The sequence below is a fragment of the Benincasa hispida genome, chromosome 11 (genome assembly GCF_027475165.1).
Source record: "Benincasa hispida cultivar pf3 chromosome 11, pf3_genome.v1.1, whole genome shotgun sequence".
Classification (NCBI taxonomy): domain Eukaryota; kingdom Viridiplantae; phylum Streptophyta; class Magnoliopsida; order Cucurbitales; family Cucurbitaceae; genus Benincasa; species Benincasa hispida.
In genome coordinates this window covers 19,545,029-19,562,308 of record NC_143488.1, presented here as the reverse complement: position 1 = coordinate 19,562,308, position 17,280 = coordinate 19,545,029, and positions in this window count along the sequence as shown.

Below are 17,280 nucleotides of genomic sequence, written 5' to 3'. Positions count from 1 at the left end.
GCATATTCTGCTTAACAGCCCTCATAATTCTAAATAAAAGGCCTAAGATGACATGAATTTCTACATGTCATCATCTCTCAACCATACCATTTTGTTGTGGTGTGTACCTAACGATTTTATGTCTTACAATGCCTTCTTCTTTGCAAAATATATCAAATTCTTTATTGCAAAACTTTAACTTGTTATCGGTTCTAAGACACTTAACAAATTTAGGTGTCTATTGTTCTGTGCATACTTTCCACTATTTAAATTTCTGAAACCCCTAGTCCTTGGTTTTAAGTATGAAAATCCAGCTTTTCCTTGAGTAATCATCAATTAGAGTTAAGAAATACCTTGCTTCTTCAAATGAGGGTGTTTGAATTGGACCCCAAAGATTTGTTTGGATATAAGCCAGAATCTTTAATGCTCTCTGCTTAGAATTTTAGAAGCTCTGTCTTTTTACCTTCCTTATTACACAGGGAACCCACAAAATTTCATTTGAGTAGCCAAGCATCTGAAAGAATGTCTGGTTTAAAAAGCTCTTAAAGGCATTTAGAACTAATATGAGATAACCTCTTATGCCACAGGTCTCATTCTGAAAGAGTATTATCTTTAGCAATGCAGGCAATGGGAGTCATTTGAACATTTTTTAACAACATAAACTCTATTTCTTTTTTCCCTTGTGAGAACTACCTTTGAATCTTCAACAATATGCAGCTTTCCCCCTATCCTTGGTAGTGGCAACCTATAGTGTCAAGCATTCCTATTGATATCCGATTTCTTTTTAAAGTTGGAACATGTCTCACATTCCTTAGAAGTTTTGTGGTTCCATCTTCTAATTTCAAAGAAACCGAACCAATACCAAATATCTCACAAGAATCATGATTTCCCATGTAAACTTTACCACCATTTCACTCTTTATAGGTGCAAAACCAGTCTTGTGGAATGAACTTCCAGAATCCAAGACCAAGACCAAGTCATGAGTGAACTGAGAATCACCTTTGCCATTACTGTTCCAGTCACTATGAGTGCATTAGAGAAAGAAAAAGAATTTTCACTTGTGGATGGCTCATTTTGTTTGTTTGTTTTTTTTTTTTTCATTCTATTTATGTTTGAGAGAAAAAAAACAATCTTTCTTCCAATGACCATCCTTTTTGCCAGGTACACTTGGCTTAAAATTACCCTTTTCACCCTTCTCTTCCATGTGATGCTTTTAATTCTTGGATTTGCCTTTAGTAAATAATCCTTCCCCATTCTTACTGATTTTATTCAAACTCTGTAGCTCAATTTCTCTGGTTCTAATTGCTAAAATGATAGTTTTTTGTGATGATGGAGTCTCTAAAGGAATCGGTTAAGGTTTGTGAAAGAAAATGGAGATTGGACCCAAATCTCAATTTTATACAATCAAGAATTTTACAGAAACGATTATGCAACAATATTAATTATAGCATGCCAAATGTAAAATTAAAAAGAGAGAAAATGAATTATGAAATCCTTTACCTTTGAAGAACCCTTTTTCAAAAAATCCTTCTCCAAAATTGGTCACGAACAAAACGATCTCCAAATGGCCATCACCACGAATGAGTCCTCTATATTCTCTAGGATGAGAATCACAGGAGTTTTGTGGGCTCTGTGATTTTTTGTGAGGGAAATAAGAATTGAGAATTGAGACAGGAAAAGGGAGATTGAAAAACCCTGGGAAATTTTGCAAAACAGTTATGTATATCTTCCTCTGTCAAACAAAAAAGAAGAATTGAATCCCAAATGCAACCACCCACACAATAAGTGGGCTGAGAGAGAATAGGGGAGGGAAGTTATTTCTCTCCCTTAATTTCAAAAAATAAAAATTTAATAAATTTAATTTATATATATATATGTGTGTGTGTGTGTGTATACAACTATATATTATATCACATATAACATATAACCTATGGTTTAATATTATATCACATACAATATAACTTATAGTTTTAATTCTCTCAACAAAGATATTTAATATAAATCCTATTTATTTTAAATTCAATTATATGAATCCAATTCACATAATTAATGTTTGAATCATATTCAAATATTTATTTGCTCTCAAATAAACTTTATAATGTATCAAATACAATATAGTAATTATATCATATATAATTAAATTAAATTAATTATATCACATATAATTAATTACCTCAATTAATTTGAACAATTCAAATTAATCCAAAATTGATTCTCATTTAATCCCCAGACCTGTAGCTTGAAGCTCTAATGATGTTGGAATAATTAATTAAACTCCTTTAATTATATTATTCAACATCCATTAATTTCCGGGCATTCCACTAAAGACCGACCCCTGCAGCCGTCATGGTTTGAAATTGGTGACAAGGTGTTTTTGAAAGTAGCACTTATAAAAGGCGTTCTGAGGTTCGGTAGAAAGGAAAAACTAAGTCCACGATCTATTGAGCCTTTTGAGGTCTTGGAGCGAATTGGCCCCATAGCTTATTGTTTGGCATTACCCCCAGCACTGTCTTCAGTTCATAATGTCTTCCATGTTTCGATGCTGAGAAAGTATGTGACAAATCTGTCCCATGTAGTTGACTTTGAGCCCTTGTAGTTGAATGACAACTTGAGCTATGAGGAGAAACCTGTAGAGATTCTCGCCAGAGAGGTAAAGACTTTGTGCCGCATGGAGATTGCATTTGTGAAAGTCCTGTGGCAGAATCATCATTTTAAGGAGGCTACCTGAGAGCGAGAGAATGAGATGAGGGCCCAGTACCCGGAGCTTTTTCAGGAATGAATTTTCAAAGATGAAAATTCTTTAAAGAGGGAAGAATGTAATATCCTGAATTTTCATTATTTATGTAATTTCAGTAATTTTTATTAATTGAGAGAATATTTGAAATTTTTGGACTTAAGTGTAATTGCGGGAATTTAATTAACGACGTTGGAAATTAATGGCAGGAATTAATTTTATTTTGGGAAGGAAAGGAATTTAATAAAATAAAGTAGAATAAGGAAAAGAATAAAATAAAAGTTTACTTTATTTCCTTTCAAGTTATTATTATTATTATTATATGAAACAAAACCCTTTTCTTTTCCCTTACGCACACTCCCCCCCCTCCCTCGTGAAAACCCTTGCACTGCCCTTATCCTTCGCTGTTCAGCCTTCAGTCGTCATGCACCTTCGACGTCGAGGTCGTTCGCTCGCCATCCGCATTTCGTCCTCCGCCCAGTCATCTGATCCGCGTAACCCACCACCGAATCTAGTTAATCGCCTTTCTCGTGTCGCGTGACGCCGCTCACTGTTCGTGGGGTGCAGTTGCGCCACCGTGAGTTGCCTAGCCTCATCAGCCACCAGATCTGAGTCAAAGCTTCCCTAGCCCACACCGCTCAGCCTTCAGCCGGCACTCAGATCAGAAGTCGGAAGTCTGTAGCGCGTCATGCCTTTGCAGAAACCCAATCGCTCACATCCGCGCCACTTTCATCCGATACTCCTCAGCCGTGTCGCTCGGCCCCTACAGCCGTCATGGTTGCCGTCATGATTGGACTTTCAGAAGCAAGATTCGGAAGATTTTGAGACGTTGCTCATCGAGGAAGAGACCAATTTTCAACAGAAATTGTTAGATTTGGTAAAATTTTGGATGAGTAGTTTGGTTGGTTGTCTTTTGGGTTAAGAGTAATTATGAAAAATTAAGTTATTAATTTTGGATTCAAATTATGTTCAGGTTGGCCATTGGGATTGAGTTATGGAAATTGTTTTGGGGCCAAGCCACGACTTTGGTAAGTTAAATTTGGGGACATTTGGTTTAATTTGGTTAATTGGATTTAGACCCCAAAGATGAGTTTAAAACTTTGGATTTATTATTTTTGGACCAGGGGTGCTAAATTAATATTTGTAATTTATGTTATAGGGTGGATTCAAAGTCTTCCAAGAGTTGTAAGAAGGTTAATTACTTGGATTAATTTGTAACCAAATTTGATGTAAGTAATCTTACTACTGGAACTGCCCTAGTGTCAGGCAATGATAATTATGATTTACAGAGGATCATTAGTTAACATGATATTCATGTATGCCTTCATTGACTGGGGTTCAAAAGGACTAGAGTCAGTTATTGATAATTATGATTTACTAAGGATATATTAATGGTGTAATGTTTATGTATGCCTTGTTGGCATGAAGGTTTAAAAGACTAGAAGCACATAAGAATGTTTGAATGCTACAATGATTTGAGTATATTATTATTCTTGGAGATCCTATTGAATCTGGAGATGATGAGATGTATATGTATGTTATGAGACTAGGATGACTAAAGGTATATGTATGTTGTAAAGCCATGATGTTGAGGTGTATATGTATGTTATAGAACCATGTTGTGATACTTGTGATGTTGAGATTGTGTTAGTGTCCTCACTGATTAGTTAGATACCCACTAGATGTTGTGTTTTCCTTAGGATTCACTAGAGATGATGCTATCCTTCAAGATTCACCAGAGGTTGTGTTTCCTTCGGGATTCACCAGAGGTTGTGTTTCCTTCAAGATTCACCAAAGATTGTGTTTCCTTCGGGATTCACCAGAGGTTGTGTTCCTTCGGGATTCACCAGAGGTTGTGTTTTCTTCGGGATTCACCAGAGGTCGTGTTTCATTCGGGATTCACTAGAGGTTATGTTTTCTTCGAGATTGACCAGAGGTTGTGTTTCCTTCGGGATTTACCAGAGATTGTATTTTCTTCGGGATTCACCAGAGGTCATGTTCCCTTCAGGATTCACCAGAGATTGTGGGTCCTATGGGATTCACTAGAGATTGTGGGTCCTATGGGATCTACTAGAGGTAGTGGCATACTTAACTACAGTAGGATAAAAATCAGTTTTTCATGTATGTATGTGTCTCATGAGGACTAGAGAAGTTTTATATGTTTCCACCAGAGGTAGGCATCTAGAGGACATAGATGTCTAGCCTGACCCCAGTAATAAGGTTACTTACTGAGTATTTTATACTCATCCTTTCTCATGCTGTTGTTTCAGGTAAAGGTAGAGATGCACTGACGATTGACAAGTGGAATCCGTGATCAAGCTACTGGGACCAGTTTTATGCTTCTGCTCATGATATTTAGATTTCTTTTCATGTTTTTCAACTTTCAGTTTTGATGTTTGAAACTTACTATTAAGATTTGTTTTCAGACCTATTTATTATCATTTATTTTTCGGCTAGCTTACAGGTCTTCAAGGATCCTATCGTCTGCTTTTAATATTTGAACTTAATGAAGGTCTTTTGAATTTACCTTATTTATTTAGCATTTATTTCACTGTAAAAGGGTGTCGTTTTAGGTTTTATACATGCATGTATTTGGTAACAGCCTAACTTGACTTCTAGGGGGTCGAGCCGTTACATATATATACTCAATCATCAACTTAAGACAAATGATAAACATTAACAGAGTTCTACATTACTCTTCAATAATATAACTTATACACTTTATATAAGAGGTAAGCCCAACACACTCCATTAGTCCCTACATGACATAATACATGCATACTACTTTATACGTAACCCTCACTTAGACTTTCTAACATTTTGGTCTTGAGTGGCAGAGCAACAGCAAAGTCGTTTTCTAGGGAGTGACCGCTACCTGTGGAGAAGACATTTAAATAGAGTGAGCTAGAAGCCCAGTGAATGACTAACCTTTGAAACGTAAAAGGCATACATATCAATCATGCTTAATAAGAGATCATGAACTGAAAAACATAGCTGAAAACTAAGAAATTAGTCAAGCAGGTAATTACATAAAACTTCTCTACTAGACTTTAAACATAACATAGGCATCATAGACATTAACTCTAAAGGTCTCCACTTTCACATTAAATATCTTTACAAGAGAGCAACTCCTCTGGTCTGCTCTTGAGCGTAACTCACTAGACTTCAGCTTTGTTGGGGGAGAAACCCTCCGGCCCAACTTCCACTATCACCTTAGTCGAGGTGTGTAACTTCTGACCATTAATTGTGTCTTTAACTGTAACTCATCGAACAACTTCATAACACTTGAAGCATAAAACAAAATAACGTATTATGAATACTTCTTGAATCTTAGTAGAGAACGAGCATTCATCGCTCAAGCTTCCAATGTCTGTATCACACCAAGAGATCCATACTTCAGCCTCGGTTACACAAATATGGCCTAGAAGACGCATACATCAGCCTCTCAAATATGGCCTAAGAGACCCATACTTCAGCCTCTTCTTCAAAACTTTGTACGTGCACGTGGAGTTACTAAATACCATCAACAACTTAGGTACTTCCTAGACACCTTCCATGCTTTCAGTAGCCGACTTACTAAAAACATATCATGCTTTAACATCATATATATATTGTGAATCTTTAGAATGTAGCTTTAAGCTTAGCATTTGTGGAAACTTAGCTATAGTCTTTAGAACGCATGCTTCGACATAGAATGCTTTATATGAAATAAGTCTATCATATTACCTTAGTATGCGATCAAACAAGTACATACTTAAGGAAAATGCTAAACAATCTCATGAAGCTTAATTGCTTGAAAACATATAAACTTATTAACAATTATCATTGAATAACATAGTTTATCCCTCTTCATAGTTCTTGCTAATACGGAACCAACTCAATGCATAACATTCTTCATTAACAAGTTTTACTGAAACTTGAATTCATATCTTGGGATGTGGATCCTCTGTCCATCACCTTCCCAGTCATACTGACCCAATGTGTATGTAGCTAGGATCCTATCATCAACCATCTTTAAGCTCGGTTACCACTTCGAGGTATTGAGCTAAACACACTTTACTAGGAGTCTTTCACATAAACCTCACACTTAGCTTGTCTTATAGACCTAGCTTTCCCTAGTAGCATGCGCTAACCTTTCAGATTTTGTCTAGGGCAACATAATTCATAAGCACTAGACTAATTACTTAAGAACATCATGCCTGGACCATAACTATCCATACTCTATAAGTTATTAGTCTACCAAGCATTCGTAAACATCAATAAAGTAAATAGCTAGATAAAGTTTAAGGCTAGCTATCAATAAGTAACTTTTCATAAAAGCATGACTTGTTAAATCATTCATAAGCGTATGTAAATATTAGAGTCACTCACAGTCTTTAGAATATCTTTTTAAGATTGATGAGATTCTTCTATTAATGTCAACCCTATGAACATATCAAATTACTTTAGTTACTAGTCATGGTTTCCCCTTTTAGACTCACTTTCAGAACTAAGCTCACAATTATTCAATTTGCTTGCAAATCTTCGTAACTTACATTAGGGCATCGGGTACTTAGTCGAATTTAAAAGGGCTTAAACTTCAGCGGGTCGCCTCCTTTCTGACGCCCACACCCAGTACTTAGTAGGCTTTTTGCAGTGCCAAGCCCCCGTGTAGCAAGTAGTTGCCTGTTTGCCCAACAAATTCTAGATTCAGTTCCTAATGTCAATAACTCGAAATCTAGAACTCATTTTAAGAAAATTCCTTCTTCAAACATGCTTGGAATTGTGTTAACAATGTTACAGCATAAAACTCTTCGTGGTTTGACCTGGAGCTTTAAATCTTCCCTAGTGGCCCTAGACCACAAAGCTGCCTACTTGTTCAACACTTTCTAGGTTTAGGTTCTAAAATATGTAACTCAAACCCCATATCTTATCTTACACAAGTTCCTTATACAAACTTACTCATAAAGTTGATAACAACATTACCTTAAATTTTTAGCTTGAAATTCCATATCTTTCGGTCTAGATCTACGTTTCTTCTTCGAGTGCCTAGAAACGCCCGAAAAATGAACCTTCAACTCTTCCTTCTTTCTCCGGCCCTCTGTCCAATGAGAACTCCTTTCCAAAGGCTCAATTTCAGAAATTAGATTCACAGAGCTTTCTAATGGTACCAAGTTCGCCTGGTTTGCTCGAGCAAATCGTCCCAAAATGAGCCCTAGAAGTTCTCCTCCCTTTTTATACTACTGTCCAGCTCTTTGCGTGAAATCTCCTTAATCCACCTCACCTATTAGTGGAGATTAAGAGCCAAGATCAAGCCATTTGTCCAAGTAACTAAAAGAGAAGTTTAAAATTAAGCGTTTAAAACTAAACGTTTCAAGCAACTCAAATCTCTTTGGGAAAACTCAATGGAGGAAAGTCCTTACTTGATGAAAGATTTCGCAGCTCTCTGTTAAATACTTGATGGAAGGACTCGATACTCGATGGGAAACTCGATGCTGGGAGCTTACTCGATGCACGCCCCTTACTCGATCGCTTGTACTCGACGCGCAACTCTTCCTCACTTACCCTCGACGCTCGACCCCTTCCTCGATCACTTATACTCGATGCTCGACCCTTCCCCAATCACTTGTACTCGACGCTCGACAACATTTACTCAATGCTTTCCTTATGCCCATTTGATGCTCAAGCATCCTTCGACACAACCAAGACTTGGCCAGAAATTCTCTTTGTAAGGCTAGATCAATAAGTAACCGAGAGTTAAGTTCCATACTTAAACATTTTCCCCCTTCAAACTTATCCTTTACCCTAAAATGCACAAATCCAATCTAACTTAAACATTTAACTCAACATTTTGCTTATTTAAACAATAAACATAATGAAAAAGGGGAACGTGAGGTGTGGGCTTTACAAAAAGGGAATAGCAGAACTGTCTCGACAATCCAAGGAAACTATATGACATAACTCAACCAGAGAAAGAACCAGGGAATAAGGGTAAAGCCCCATAAATGTAACTGTTGAAGGATGTAATCAATATCCAAACAAACTTGTTTTTTAAAGAAAATTTGTTTGCATAAATTATTGACAAACTGCAGATGGAATTTCGACGATGAAATTTTTTAAGGGGGTAGTAATCTGTAAACCCTCGAATTCTTTTACCTAACTATAGGAAGTATTAGTGTTCAAAAGATCCCTAATTTTTGAGATCATATGTTTGAGCTTAGGGACAAGTATTATGAACAAGTTGTGAGAAAGGAAATTGGAGGCATAGTAGGTCGAAGTTAGGAATTTGATTAAGTATATGAACTATGCTATAAGTGTAAGTGTTGAATTCATAAGCATAGTATAGAAGGAAGGATTGGCTAAGTGTTTAACTCATAGTATAGTGAGGGAATTTATAGCATAGCAAGTGAGGTCATAGCATAATAATGTAAGCTCATAGCATAGATAAAGAAGTTCAACTCATAGCATAGAAAGATTACTTTGGATGCATGGTAAGGGTAGGTTGGGCGCATATGAGGACTTCCAAGACACTTTCGTTGGACAACTTGAATGCATTATAAGGGAAATAAAGTTACCTTGGATGCATAGAAGACATCTTGGAAACTATGCAAGGAGAATGAGAAGCTATGCTATTAGCATAAGAAACTATGTTGTAAGCTTAGAATAAAGAACAATGCTATGTGCATCATGCTATGAAGAGTAGGGGCCTAACCTTGGATACATTGTCCTAAGTTGAACACATTGTGGGAGGAGAAGGAGGTTTAGACACATACTAGGGTAGAAATAAACCTACTTGGGCGCATACTAGAAGTATTAGATGCATAGAAGGTTTTATCTTGGGAAAATTAGGGTTAGGTAGGATTAGTTAAGTATTGGACGAACCATGCGTTGAACTATGCACAATCAAGAATGGTTGGATGCATAGGGAAAGGAGTTGGATGCATACTTGGAAGTGAAGAGAGGCCAAGTGGATGCATAGCCATGCTATGAGCTCAAAGGAGAAAGTTATGCCATGAGAAGGAGATGAAAACCAAGGAAAAATGAAGTTGAGGAAGAGTTAGATGCATAGGGAGAGAGAGAATGAACGCATGGGGGTGTGATGGTGAGAAGTTGACTAAGTATTGAAGAGTATGTGGCACATCAAGGGATGAAACCCTAGAGGTTAGGCATATAAGAAGGAAAGTGGGCACATAGATGGTTTATTTGGACACTTAGGATATAAACAAGAAAGGACACTATGCTATAAGAAGTAAACTAGAACTAAGAATGAGAAGTTGGAGGAAATTGGATGCATGAGAGGGAATCCATGCGCCCAAAGAAGGCATCTATGCATTGAGTTGAAAAGAAGGGTTGGGTTGATAGTAAGGTGAGGTACGTGGCTTAACCAGGTCAAGTTTTAGCAAACCTAAGCAGGTGGTGGAAGATGGAGATGCAAAGTTGAGAAATGCAAAACCAAGAGTGGCCACTTCAAAGGGAAGCATGCATTGGACATGGTTAGGTGAAGACACAACCTACTTACATGTAAGTAAATGGTGGAAAAAGCTATGTGTTGGCTCAATTTAAGGAGCACATTTAGATTGTATGCAAGGTGGAGGTGTCATGCATTGAGGGTAGGAGGGGATGACATGGAGGGGTTGTTGAAGCCTATAAATACCCTTGGAGGATCTCATTTCATCTCACAACTCAAAAATCCTCGGAAAAGAATAAAAAAGGAAGTGATTGGAAGAAGTTAAGAGTGACCATGCATTGAAGAGGGTCATCTATGTGACCAAGGTGATGACTATGCATTGAGGAGAAGCTGTCTGCGCTTAACATTAGTTGTTCAAGCAACCTTGCACCCAACTGTACTAAGGAGACCAAAGTCTGTGCCCACAACTCTTGCTTTTGATCCAAAGGGTTAGTTTGAGTCTTTTAGGGTTGGTAAGCTAGGTTTCGGGTTAAAAAGATGTTCTAGGATTATTTTTAACCCTAAACATAGGACACTAAATTAATTACTGGATTAATACAAGCTCGAAATTCAGAAGGTATACGAGACAGGGGAACTTCAGAACCAGACCTGTGAACAGTGAGTGGTTTACTCTTAATATTTCTATGGATCTATATACGTATATGGTTATATATACATGTATGGTTTTGAAAATATTTAGCATGGTTGGAAAATATGTTTCTTGAATTTTGATCATTGATTTTCTGTTACTATGGTTGAATGACTACTTTTCTGGAATTATATGGGTGCATGTCTAATATGGATTTGATTGGAAACTAGAACTGTACTCGAAAAATTGTTAGCATATCTCATGGACATCTGGTTGGGATTGTTAGTATAATCTAGCTGGGATTGTTAGCTCCCCAGGTATGACTAGCAGGAATTATCGACATGTGCATATTCGACAGGTTGTATTGGGTACCGAAATTGTTTCCTTGGATTTTTGTATGGTTGAAATGATGCACTTTGGAGAAACAAATGATCATGGCAGTAACATCTCGGTTATCAAACTACAGTCATTCATACTTTTATATGGTTATGTGATTGATTGCTTATGCAAACATTTTCCAAAATGTATTTAAAAAACAAAACCTAATTTTATATAAAACATACCACTCACTGAGCTTCCTAGCTCATGTTTTCTAAATGTTGTGTTGCCTCCCCCCCCCCCCTCCTCCACCTCTCCCCAGGTAGTAGAAGAAACACGATACAGAGTACCACTAGAAGGTAGAGTCTGATGGCAGAATGATTTTGGAATCATCCTAGAGATTATGTTAGGATTGGGAAGTATAACTAGATATGGTTTGTAACCTTGGTCATGTGTGAACATTAATATCTCATATGAAATAAGTTTTCTTTTAGCTAAACATTTCTGGTTTGGAATATGGTTGGTAAAAGATGGGATGGTTAGATGATAGATATTACAAAAGGATAATGTCTGCTATCTTCACATCTTCTTTCGGGCTTAAGAGGTAAGCTCGGGAGGGGGTGTGACAAGTGGAAAATATATGGACTTGAGATTTTAGGACTAATTTATAGAACATGGAATCCAATCTCAACTCTTTGCACCCGGTACGCCTAAGCAGAATGGTGTATCGGAAAGAAGAAATAGAACCCTATTAGACATGGTTCTTTCAATGATGGGCTATGCTCGATTGCCTAATTCGTTTTGGAGATATGAAATAGAGATTGTTGTATACATTTTGAACATGGTTCCTTTAAACAATGTTTCTAAAACATTATATGAGTTGTGGAAAGGGCATAAATGTAGTTTATGTCACTTCAGAATTTGGGGATGCCATGCACACGTTTTGGTGCAAAACCCAAAGAAGTTGGAACGTCGTTCAAAAATGTGCCTATTCGTAGGATACCCCAAAGAAACAAAAGGTGGTCTGTTTTATGATCCTCAAGATAACAAAGTATTTGTGTGAAAAAACGGTACATTCTTAGAGGAAGACCAAATGAGAGATCATCAACCTCACAGTAAACTAGTATTGAGTGAAATTTCCAAAGAAGTTACAGATAAACCAATAAAAGTTGTTGATTAGGTTGGTCCTTCAACAAGATTTTTTAATGAAGCTGGTAATTCTGGTCATTCACATCTTTCTTAAGAGTTGAGAGTACCTCGATGTAATAGGAGGGTTGTCCATCAGTCCGACAATTACATGGGTTTCATAGAAACTCAGATTGTCATACCCGATGATGGCATTTAGGATCCATTAATCTATAAACAGGCAATGAATAATGTAGACCAAGACCAATGGATCAAAGCCATGGACCTCGAGGTGGAGTCTATGTACTTCAATTTGGTCTAGGAACTTGTAGATCAGTCGGATGGGGTAAAATTTATTGGTTGTAAGTGGATCTACAAGAGGAAACGAGACCAAGCCTATAAGGTACAGACCTTTAAAGCTCGACTAGTGGCAAAGGGTTATACCTAGAGAGAAGAGGTGGACTATGAAGAAACCTTCTTCCCTATTTTCATGCTAAAGTCGATTAGAATACTCTTGTCCATCGTCACATTTTATGATTATGAAATTTTGAAAATGGATGTCAAGACAGCCTTTCTAAATGACAATCTTGAAAAGAGTATCTATATGGCTCAACCAGAAAAGTCCATTGAACAGGGTGAAGAGCAAAAGGTTTCCAAGTTTAAACGATCCATTTATGGATTAAAACAAGCATCTAAATCTTGGAATATAAGATTTGACACTGCGATCAAATCTTATGGCTTTGAACAGAATATTGGCGAACATTATGTCTACAAGAAAATTGCCAAAATCATTGTAGCCTTCCTAGTGTTATATGTAGATGATATTTACTCATTAGGAATGATATAGGATTCCTGACTGACGTTAGGTGATGGCTAGCAACCAATTCCAAATGAAAGATTTAGGAAAGGTTCAGTATGTTCTTGGAATCCAAAATGTTTGGAATCACAAGAACAGAACGTTAGCCCTATCTCAAGCATCATATATAGACAAAATGTTGTCTAGGTATAAGATGCAGAATTCCAAAGAGAGGTTTGTTACCTTTCAGGCATGGAGTTCATCTGTCGAAGGAACATTATCCTAAGACACCTCAAGAAGTCGAGGATATGAGACATATTCACTATGCATCAGTAGTTGGTAGTCTGATGTATGTCATGTTATGTACACGACCTGACATTTATTAATCAGTGGAATAGTCAACATGTATCAATCCAATCCAAGATATGATCAATGGACTGCCGTTAAAGATATCCTCAAATATCTTAGGAGAACGAGGGACTATATGCTCGTGTATGGTGCTAAGGATCTGATCCTTACTAGATACACTGACTCTGATTTTCAGACCAATAAAGATTCAAGAAAATCTACATCAGGATTGGTGTTCACTCTAAATAGAGGAGCAGTAGTTTGAAGAAGTATAAAGCAAAGTTGTATTGCTGACTCCACCATAAGAGGCTGAGTATGTAGCTTCATGTGAAGCGATAAAGGAAATTGTATGGCTTAAGAAGTTCTTAACGGATTTGGAAGTAGTTCCGAATGTGCATCTGTCTATCACTCTCTATTGTGATAACAATTGCGCAGTTGCAAATTCTAAAGAACCTAAAAGCCATAAGTGTGGAAAGCATATTGAGCGCAAATATCATCTCATAAGGGAGATTGTGCAATGAGGAAACGTAATCGTCAAATAGATAGTCTCGGAGCACAACATTGCTAATCCGTTTATAAAGGCTCTCATGACTAAAGTGTTTGAGGGTCATCTAGTGAGTATAGAACTACGAGTTATGTAAATCTAGGGCAAGTGGCAGAAGCCATGGGTATGTGATGCCCTAGTTTATTGTATTTATGTTTTTTCTCTCACGCTCAACATTATGTGTAAGTGACCCCACTGAAGTTTTAGTCCAAATAGGAGTTTGTTGGGTTTTATGCCCTAAAGCTCATGGTTTGTAAACAATAAACATATTCTATTTTACAATAAAGTTGTTAGTGAGGAACCGAATCAGCTTCGCGAGGGCGCACGACTAGAAAATTGTGATCTCATTATTCAGTAAAGATGTTATTGAATACATGAATTACATTTAATAACCCTAAATCCAATAAACTAAGTATCTTTGACTATAGCATGAATACTTGAACTATATGTGAATATATAAAAATGGATCAAGTTTGAGTAATAGTTAAAATGGCCATAGTATAGGGTACAAACAATGTGATCCTGAATCGTTCATGTGAAGACATGCAAGTGGGGGCGTCCTATGCAATGAGTTTACATAATACTGAACCGTGAAATTGTCACTTTTACTTTATAACGTCGTTTACTATTAAGATTGACTATTTTAATACGATGACTTAGGTAACTTGTTCTTAATTCTGAGCTAACTATGAACTCTTGTTTATTCGGGATTATCTTTTAATTTGCATGGGTGAGAGTGGTCTGAGTTCACCGATTCAACAAGCCTACCATTTTAGGGATATGACCAGATAGATGGTTGGGGACATAGTCCTGCAAGATGTAATTCACTCCTACCCGATTCCAGGGATAATAGATAGGTTGTTCACTTAAGTGCTGACTCTGGATTTTGATCAAGAGGCCCCACCCTCTCATTGGCTCGAGAGGGACTCAGTTTGGTAGTTGGACCACAAACCAATTGTTCATTAGAGGATCTATGGGACTTAAGGAACAAGATGTAATTACAGAGGTAAAATATAATTTTGACTCAGCTGTAATTAAAAATAACTTATGAAGGATCAATTTACTAATCATGGTTATATCGAGTGGACAGAAATATATCTACAATGAGGAAAGTGCAGCTACTGGCCTACAGTGAAGTGTCTTGATAGTTAACGAATATTGGTTAACTAGGTTAGAGAGTTTAGTCGATTTATCTTGGATAATTGGAGCTCATGATCTATAGGTCCATTAGGTTCCCCTACTAGCTCATATTGGACTAAACCTTAAAATAGTGTGATGTGAAGATTTGAAACATTCAAATTTTATTTAGGAAGCAAGCATTAATTATATTCAATATATTTAACATCTTATTGTTTAATGAATTAAACAATATGGAGAGTTGGAAATATTTAAATATGATTTAAAGATCAAACACATGAATAGGGATTCATGGCCAGGATTGGTATAAATTTATTATTAATTTAATATTGATAATTAAATTGTTTAATTACATATTTAAAATTAATTATTAGAATTAATTTGATTTAAAATTATTTTTTAAATTAATTCTATTTAAGAAAAATTAAGGAAAATTCATTTAAAATTGAATTTTAGAAATTCAAAATTAAATGAATTTTGGAGGTAATGGATTTTTCCCATTAAACCTCTTTCAAACACCTCAATTCCCACTAATTAATCTCAAATTTGGTGTCACTTTGAGATTAATTTGGTTTTTCATGAGTTCTTTAAATAGAAGAAAGAATGTTGAGATTTGGAGCAGAATGGCTGACTTTTGGTGCTGGAATTTCCTACAAAAACAATTAGCTCCAAATTCTCTCAAACTCCATTTTCCTAAAAAATTATCACTATTTTGGATCCCACACTCCGTTCTAAGACCGAAGAATAGTAACAAAGACTCTAGCGGTGGTCCACGAAGAGTTCGTGATAAAAAAAAAATATCCAGTGGATTGTTTCAATTTTGAGTTACATCAAGGTTTGTTTTTCCAAACTCTGTTTTTTTAGTTTTGAACAAGCATGCTTAATATATAAAATTAATGTAATTGGAGTACTTTAGATCCTAATTGCTTTCGCTTATATGTTCTTTACTCCCTCAAGTGCAACAAGGGCTCCTCTCGCCTCCAACTGATTCATCAACTTGAGCAACAAGCTCACTAAGCTCTGAAGGTCAGGTTTAGCCTCAAATCCGGAATAGAGATTGTCTTACTAGAAGCTCGAGAACTATTTTTTCCTATATAGGGATTCCTGCGAACACTCACAAGAGTTGTTAGAAAACTCTCTAACCAATTCCTCTAAAGACATATTGTGTCGATAGAAAGAGCATGCATCGACATCGAGATTAAGTTAGGCAACTCCTAAGGGGGATAGGTGTTGTACACAAAGGAACATTGCAACTGAGGACATGCTTCAAATTGATGACCCTGAAATGAGCAGACTCGACATGCCTCCAACTCTTGTAATCGCTTAGTAGACAAATCTTGAACAAGAGAGGTAAGATCAGATAAATAACTCCTAAGCTCACAAATTTCTCTTACCTCTTCTTCATCCTGCTGAGTTGCTTGCCTCATAAGAAACGCATAATAGATGCATCGTTCGTCATCTTCCATGATAAATAAGTAGACATAAAACAAAATATTTTGGGGTTTTTAAAATTTACAAGACAAATTAACAAAGAGAAATTAATTAGCTCCCTGACAACGACGCCAATTTAAAAGATGAGATAAAAGGTGTTGCAAACCTCTCTCCACCAATCAAATAAGATTTATATTTCATCGATCAAGAACTTCAACTAACTAATAGAATCAGTAGAAAGAACGGGGTCAAACCATTTATCAAGGAGCCAACCGATGAAGAGTAAAAAAGATGCACTGGGAGTGGTCGCCCAACCAGGGACCAAATGGACCACATCTGCTAAGGGGATGAAGACTCTATCGCCACACAGCCTGACGCCTGAGGCAAACGTGTGGCTTTACTTCATCAAAAGGAAGCTACTTCCCATGATGCATGACCATTCAGTTTTGAGAGAGCACATAATGGTGATTTACTGCCTAATGCAGCTTATTCCAATCAATGTTGGCCACATAATCGCAAGGCGAATTTGGACTTCATTCTCGAAACCAAAGGGGCAAATATTCTTCCTGTCGCTAATTACGTGGCTATGCATAGTGCAGGGTTGGTTTGAAGAAGAAGAAGAAGTGGAGGTGAGAGGAATACTCACAAGTCAGTCTTTCCGTCGACTCATGAGATTACTAGTGCGCCAAGCCGAAAATCAGCTAAAACAGCCAGTAAAACGACGATCCCAATAGCAAGCTCAAGCTTCTTCAAATCCTTCTCAACAAAAGAAGCGAAAACTGGTCATTTCGCCCAGTGTTAATGAAAGAGTGATCGCATCACCCCAAGTTAAGAAGATGTCTACTTCCTGCCG